The sequence below is a fragment of the Sciurus vulgaris genome (genome assembly GCF_902686455.1).
Source record: "Sciurus vulgaris genome assembly, chromosome: 14".
Lineage (NCBI taxonomy): Eukaryota > Metazoa > Chordata > Mammalia > Rodentia > Sciuridae > Sciurus > Sciurus vulgaris.
In genome coordinates, this window is record NC_136475.1 from 2,771,437 (window position 1) to 2,779,256 (window position 7,820).

The window sequence follows — 7,820 nt, forward strand, 5'->3', positions numbered from 1 at the left end:
CCCTGATGGGAAGGTCGTGTGGCCCAGAGTTGCAAAGCTCCTTAGAGAAGTTCTCTTGTTCCCTGGGTTTAGGCTGACTCTGAGGGCAAGAGCCAAATATTGACTCTCTTGACCCCTTTATTTTAATCTCAATCTTTAGGTTTTGATCTTAAACACCCAGCAAGTCAGTTTCACCAGTCATACAGTAAGAGTACTGGGTTTTAACTTTAATGTTTATGACTTTATAGTTATTTACCAATTTTTATTAAACTGGGGTCTATATTATCTGTCCTATAAGTGATGACTTAATATCACAAATTAATTTAGATTGTTCTTGAAGCAGTACCTCTGTAAAACATTAATCAGTCAAAAGTTACAGAGTTTACAAGGAAAATACAAAATGGAATTAAAAAAGTAAAACATATTTAGTTGTGTAATAGCTGTCTTAAATTTTGGCTGAGCTATATATTATATTCCATGTTTGAGATGACAGTAATTTTATAAGAAAAAATCAATCTTTAGAATATAACTTATGAGCTAAAGTCTGACTTATTTTGGAGCCATTGTAACATGTAGTAAGGTAGGAAGCAGCTCCTTATCTAAGGTAAGGCTCTTCATAAATCTTAGATAAAGTGGTCTAGTTCTGAAGCTGATCTTTATCTTTTTTTAAATATCATTTTATAAAGTTTACATATATTGTTTCCTAAGGCTATATGAATGTTAATTAACAGAGTATGATATTACACCTAAAACATGAATCAAAGAAAGGTGAGAGAGCTTTTAATTTTTCTTTTGTTCAGTAAAGTGGCAAAATGTTTTTCCTGTTTTATGATATTAACTTTTAAACATATCAGGCTCTCATTATCTTTTAGAAATACATTTACATTTTTATCCCAGTGCAGAAGGTAACATAACGTTAAGGTCCAGTTACAGAACACTAAATGATATAAATAAGTCCCCAATAAAATTACTTATTCTGATATGTTTAAAATTACCATTACAACTTTAGGTTGGAGAATACCAGCTTGATAAAATGTTCTTTTAAACCTTTTAAAGACTTGTATACCTGGGAGATATGAACACAAAAAGGAGTAACAGAATCATAATTGCATTGATGTTTTTATATTAACCATATTTAACTTTTAAATAAAATTTAGACTTTGTAATGTAGTACAATACTCTAAAATAACAGTTGCTGTTTAACCAGAATTGTACAAACCCCCAATTTTTAAGACTAGCTGTTCTAGAGAATAAAACTTAACAGATACAATGTTAAGAGTAAATGAATGCTTTCAGAATTATTGGTCATTTCAGCATAGAGACTGAACTTTGGTTTATATCAGTACATTAATATTTGACCTTCGGAAAAAAACTTGAATAGTTTTAACTGTTGTGTTACTTACATATACATGTAAACCTTTTAAAATTTACTCTTAATTAACATTTTTTAATCACTTAGACACTCTTGTTGTTTACTCAGATGTATTACAGCATTATTTTATCACATAGTCTTTTTTATCTAGAAATATTTTTATTAAATATATTTTTATATCTAAAACCTTGTCATGTTTTTATCTGTTGATCCCCTTTTAAAAATTTATATTCTGAAACAAACTTTATAAATTTCTGATTTCAGATAAATTACTCCATTTTAATCCGATGAAATACTTTGTTACTTACAGAACTCTATTTAAATACAGTTGAAACTTTTGGACCCTTTATATAGAATAATACCTGTTAAAACTTTTAGTAATCATGTTTTTAGTGATAACATAAAGTAAATTTAAACCCTTTTTTTATTTACCAATTTATGAAAACACCAAAAATGTTTTAAGTCTCTAACAAACACATCTATGATCAATCCCATATATGTTAAATCTAATTTAGTTATTTTTTAAAAGCCAAGTTATCAGAGAATTGTATTGAGCCATATCAGTCATTTCTTTCCTGTTGAAGAAAAACCTAGAAACAATGGATATTAGACATTTTATAAAATTAACAATTTATGTATTTTTTGACCACCTGGAAACAAAACTGTGTTAGTAATTTGAAAGCCATATTTTTGTTTACCCAATTTAAAAACCTTTTAAATCATGTGAATCAAAAATATTTGGATCCATTTTTTTTAAAAAAATTAATTTATGAGCTCATATGTCAATTTTGGTACCAAATATATGTAGACATGACAATACACCGGTGTACATATACATAAAATAAACAGATGGACAAAGACCTTACAGCTTATTTCTTAAAACCCATTAGACTGAGAGTTAACCCTTGTTAACTGGCCTCTGAATGAAACAGAGCATTAAGAAAATCTTTATATTTGGATAAAATAGGTTTGATTGAAAATTAACCTAGGTGCACCAGACAAAGTTATGAACTCAAAAACAATAGAATTTTAAAAGTCTTTTTGGCCTCCATCCTGAGATGAAAAAGAATTAAGAGAATATAGACAAGGTTATGCCCTACCCCTTCCTGAAGGAGTTTCCTGAAGAGACATCAAGGGAGCTGCTTCCATTGGTCTCTTTGGGAGAGCCCCCTCAGGTTGGGGTCTTGTTCTAAACTGGTTTTCCTGGTCGCTTGAAGAGCAGCCATTAAAATTTTAGCCTGGCATTTTGGTGGACCAACTCCAATAGTTGGAAGTTCCAATTGGCAGTTTATATTTTAATGTTCACTAAGGTGAACAAGGTTAAAAACCTTTTAAACCATTTTTTTTTCAAATTTGACTATAAAACATTTGATCAGATTGTTCAGGCTGCCCAAAGACAATTTGGTGGTCCCCTGAGGGGGCCATCTGACCTCCAAATTTGGTCATTCTCTCTCACAAAATTTAGAGAGAGAAAAGACATCACAGTAGGTTCCGTAGTCACTGGCTCTCTTCTGGAATTCCTGGAAATCAGTTAACATGCTCTGGAGGGGAGCACATGACTGAGGTGAGGGAGACTGACCCAGGCTTACACTTAAGGCCAACAAAAAAAAAGAAAAGGACAAAAAAACACAGAACAGGTAAAACACCAAAGATGCAGACAAGTGGCCACTCCAGATTCCAGACCAGAGGGACTGAGCAACGTCTTGCCAGTCCCAGACTCGGGAAGTAATGCTGTGTCCAGCCTTCCTCAGAGTCCCCAGATGTGGATCCACCAGAAACAGACTTATCAGTCCCCCTGGGGTGCAGAAACAGGTGACTCAGAGAATTTAGTTTAGTCCTGGGGCGGAGCTCCACAGACCGTGCAGCCTGGGGGTGAGGAATGTCTCTCAGAGGCCTTCCCCTAGGAGCAACTCTGTGGCCTCTCCCCTTCGCAGGAGTTTCCAGGTCAGTGGTGAGAAGTGGTTACCCACCAGGCAGCAAGAATCTCACTGGGGCCTCCAAATGTTATGGGGCGCAACTTAAGAACAGACCGATCACCACTGAGAAGTCCAAATTTGAGAGTCTTTAGTAAGCTGGCCAGCTGACTGTCTCACACAATGCCCCAAAAAATGGCTATTGGGAGAACAGCCCTGACCACAGGGTTGTAGGGGTCCTTATACCAAAAATCACATTAATCTTAAGTGTCTGTTGCTATGATTCGAAATTACACATTAACATCATGAGATCATCGAAAGAGGGGGAAGTGGGTCAGAATGACCCTTTCCTAGGTACAAACTAAAGAATGATTGCTAACATCCACACAATCACTGTTCACGTGGTACATTGTTTAGGAGCAATAGGAATCAAAAAAGAGCAATTCTTTACTACATAGGAGTTGACATTGTTTATTAATAAACATGTCATACCACATAACTGATGATAGGCACAGAGGCAGGTGTTCCCATGGGAGAAGCTTATTTCCTACATAACATGGAGTCTCAGAGCAAAATGGAGTCTGTGTAGTCATTTACCATAGAGTCTGGCCTATGACATTCTCATGGAGTCAGATCTGTCAGCCCATCACAGCATGGAGGGACCATAAGAATTCCCTATAACATCAAACCCCTTTGTTGGAATCTCACCCAGGACACAGGTCCTGCTCAATGGGCAGTGTTCATGCTCATCCTGTCTGTTCATCAGAGGTGCCTGGACCCCTCTGCTCCTGTTCTCCATGTGACAGGCCAGGCTGCTGCAGCTGACAGGGCCATGAATGGGTTTGGCCTGAGCTGTGGCTGAGCCAGTTGTGGTCCACAGCCCTCAGCTGCACCCTGTGCCCTGAGTCCCCAGCGTCTTCCTCTCACACACTCAGAGCATCTGCTAAGCTGCTGCCAGACCAGCAGCACATGTGGCAGCTGGGCTACCCAGGCAGGAGGTTTTTGTTCAGGGCTGCACCACTGTGGGAGGATATTGTAAATATTGCCCACAGTAATAGACTCCAGCATCCTCAGGCTCCACCCTGCTGATTTTCAGTGTGAAGTCTGTCCCTGACCCACTACCACTGAACCTATCTGGAACCCCAGTGAACTTGTTGGAAACCCAATATATTAGGCCCTGTGGAGACTGGCCTGGCTTGTGTACTAACCAATACAAATAAGTGTTCCCATCACTGCTTAGGAGGCTTTGACTAGACCTGCAGGAGATGGAGGCTGACTGTCCAGGGGTGACAGGCAGGGAGAGTGGAGTCTGGGTCAGCACAATGTCCCCACTGGATCCTGAAATAATGACAGAGAAAATCAAGATTATGTAGTCTCATAATGATTAATATTAGATTTGTCTTTTTTTTCTTTTTTCCAAATGAGTTAATTTTAATACAAGTTACATAACACAAGTATCAATTTTTTTTTAAAAGGACTTCAGTTTTGTAAGTATGACACTCTCTTTTTAATTTTTCTACAGCATCTTTCTCTTTCATTGTGACAATCTTGATCAGAGGCAGGTTGCTTCATCCTTCTTCTTCTATCTCATATTAATCAAAATCACCTGCCCCATCCTGGAGGGTAGACCTGCTCATCTCTCATGTGAACAGAGCACACATGGAAAGATGGGGGCCACAGGGCTCAGCTCCCTCCCACTTCTTCCTCATCCCTCTGTCCTCACCAGGGATCCAGAGCATCAGCAGCCCCAGGAGCTGAGCAGGGAGCCTCATTTTGAGAATGTGAGCTGAGGAGTCCTGGTGAGTGAAGGCCAGTTTAGAGCTGAGCTTTTATGTCAGCCTTGTAGGCAGGTCCTCCTCAGGGAGCAGCATGCAAATGTCCTGGTGGGTGCTGGGGTGGAGAGAGTGAGGGAGGGTGGGGCCTGCCTTGTGAGCCCAGGGGACAAATAATGTCTCTACATTTGGAGAAAATACTGTACAGAAACTGCCCAGGCTGCCTGTGGTGTGGACAGGAGGCCCATCATGGAAGCCTGGCTCTGTGGTGGTCATCTTGCCCTAGACCTGCCACCCTAAGATAGCACAGATCCAGGACTATGGATGTTGTCTGCAGGACAGTCCTTCAGAGGGAAAGGCCATCCTGCTGGCTCCCTACCAGCTAAGGAGACAGGCTACAAGTCCCACCTCACAGGTATTGATTTTCTGAAATTTTTCTGCCCACAACATGGAGTTGCGGAAGTTGCAGAGCTTCTGGTATCTGCTGTGACCTGAGAAATAGAAGAATGTCAGGGGCAGTGTTAGCCATCACCTGTTCCTGTCCTAGTGAATGAAACTGGAGCACAAGGGTCAAAAGGAGCTGGTGGAAAGATGCCTGTGTTTCACCTGGAGATCCAGGAGCCCTGCCCAAGTTCAGAGGAGAAGGGACATGTCCACCTGGGGCAGTGAGTGTGAAATTCCTGGGAGCTAGGTCTATAAGTTTGTGGACATCCTGTCCTAGTCAACTCCATCCATGACACTCATAGTCATCTGACCACTTCCCAAGAGAAGAACACCTTGAGGCCATTGGAGAGAGTGGACAAGGGAAGTTTCTGTTATTTCTTCTTATAGATGAGAGATAATTCCTTCCTCCCTTCGCTGTTCCTTGTCAGAGACCCTGGACCACATGTACCACAAGTCACATAGAATGTCTTCTACACGTCTGCTTTTCTGGGCTTGGAAGTGGAGGAGGATGGACACATGATTAGGACTTGACACCTAGTTTTGGCCTCAGCTCTCCTGAATTCAATGGGTGACCTGGTTAGACATTTCTGTTCTGGCCTCTTCCCTGGTTCCCAGGCATGGCAGCTCGTTTCTGAGCTTCTCTCTTGGTTGGAGTGTCTGTGTCATCGATATGGACAAGTGGGTGTGCTGTCCTCTTGGAGCTGTAGAACATCAGGATGAAGAGCAGAGGGCACAGGATCCTGTGGACACCCAGGTGGCTCATCTTGAGGTTCCTCTCACTTAATTCTGTGCTAAGATGTCCCACTTTTGCCCACAAGAGGGCAAAATGAACCTGCAAAAATTCTCACTAAGGCCTCAGCCCTTGAAAGGCTGATGTGTTCCAAGCATGAATGTAGTTTCACATCTTTTACCTGGTAAGACAGCAGCATTATAGGAAGAGAAGAGGACACCCTGGTGTCTCCCTGCAGCCACTCAGGTTTTCTTTTGTGCCTTCATGGCACTCATGGAGTGAGGAGGTCACCACTGTCTGAAGTGTCATAGTTGACTCCAACTAATCTTGCCCAGGCTTTGTCCTGCAGTGTCACACAGGGGCTGCTTTAAACTGTCATGCAGGGACTCAGGTTGGGGAGGCTGTGTCCCCTTTTGTTTGTACCATGTGGAGACCATGGCCTTCGCTGTGGCTGGAGGAAAGTGAGTGATTATCATTGAAGAGCTTTACCTGTGAGGAAAACCCTTCTCTTAAAAAAAAAAAATCACAGTTTAACAAGACAAACGATAGACTAGATAACAAAGAACAATTTTGAATTTTGTCAGGAAAACTCACATAATCTAACCTACGTAAGGTTCTCATACTTTGTACCGGTTGTCAATGTGTATATTTTTCCAGTGAAGCACTGTTGTCAATACTTTGTGGAAGTTCTTTCTGTTCCTCTGCATGCGCTGTGTGTTTCTGGGTAAAACATTGCCCCAACCAGCAGCTTAAACCATAGTTTTTCACTCTCCCACTGTTTCTCTGAGTGAGGAATCAGGAGTGGCTTCCTGGGTCATTCTGGCTCCAGGTGTGTCTGAAGGTGTGTGGGACGTGAGCCACAGGTGCAGCATGGAGAGACTTCTCTGCTGGATCTCCAGGGGCCTCCCCTACATTGGCCAGTTAATGCTGCCATTGGCCAGGGTGTGGGGTTCTCACTGTGCCCTGCTCTAGCTGCTTGAGAGTCCTCCCCAAGTGTCCTCTGGGATCCTCTGGAGCAGTTCTCCTCCCAGAGTGCTCAGCAGGCAAGACTCTTAGTGTCCTGGCCTCTCAGGTCACTCACAGATAATTTCTAGCACTGGCTTGGGAAGAGGCCAGCCCTGTCCTATGTGGAGGGAGAGTGTTGAACAACTGGAGTGGATTTGGGAGGCAGGGCACTGGGCCTCAGGGAGGCTGAGCTTGTTCCTGACTCTCCCCTGGAGGCCTCCTGCCTGGAGCTTCCTCTCAGCATTCTCTGCCCCATGATTCTGCAGGAAAGGGGTTTTAAATGTGCTTTTGTCAGGCATTTGACTCTTGGATGCTACACACCCCATGATGCCCTGGTATAGTTGGGATTCCACAGTTGATTACACATTAAAGACATTTATATAAGAAAAGGCAGTTTTGTCACTCTTTCCTTGTTTTACCTCCTCTGTGCAATGGAGGCTTTGCTGTGCTGCCACCTGCCTTTGCCTGGAAGAGTCATGGGGCCATTTCCTGTCCTGAGCAAATCAGGATGTGTTCTCCAGGTTTTGTGTGAAAACGTTTCTATATTTACTTTGAAACCTCAATTTTGTGGCTACAGGATTTTAGGTTGAAAATTGCTGTTTAGT

At 41.9% G+C, this 7,820-nt stretch overlaps 1 gene segment (V, D, J or C); it reads right to left on the reverse strand.

Moving 5' to 3' along the window:
• The window catches only part of LOC306643750 (immunoglobulin kappa variable 2-29-like), a 458,283-nt gene extending 453,227 nt beyond the window's left edge, over positions 1–5,056 (reverse strand). The window contains exons 1-2 of the V gene segment in view: positions 4,988–5,056; positions 4,521–4,602 (exon numbers count right to left, since the gene is read on the reverse strand).
• Positions 5,057–7,820: the final 2,764 nt, after the last annotated feature.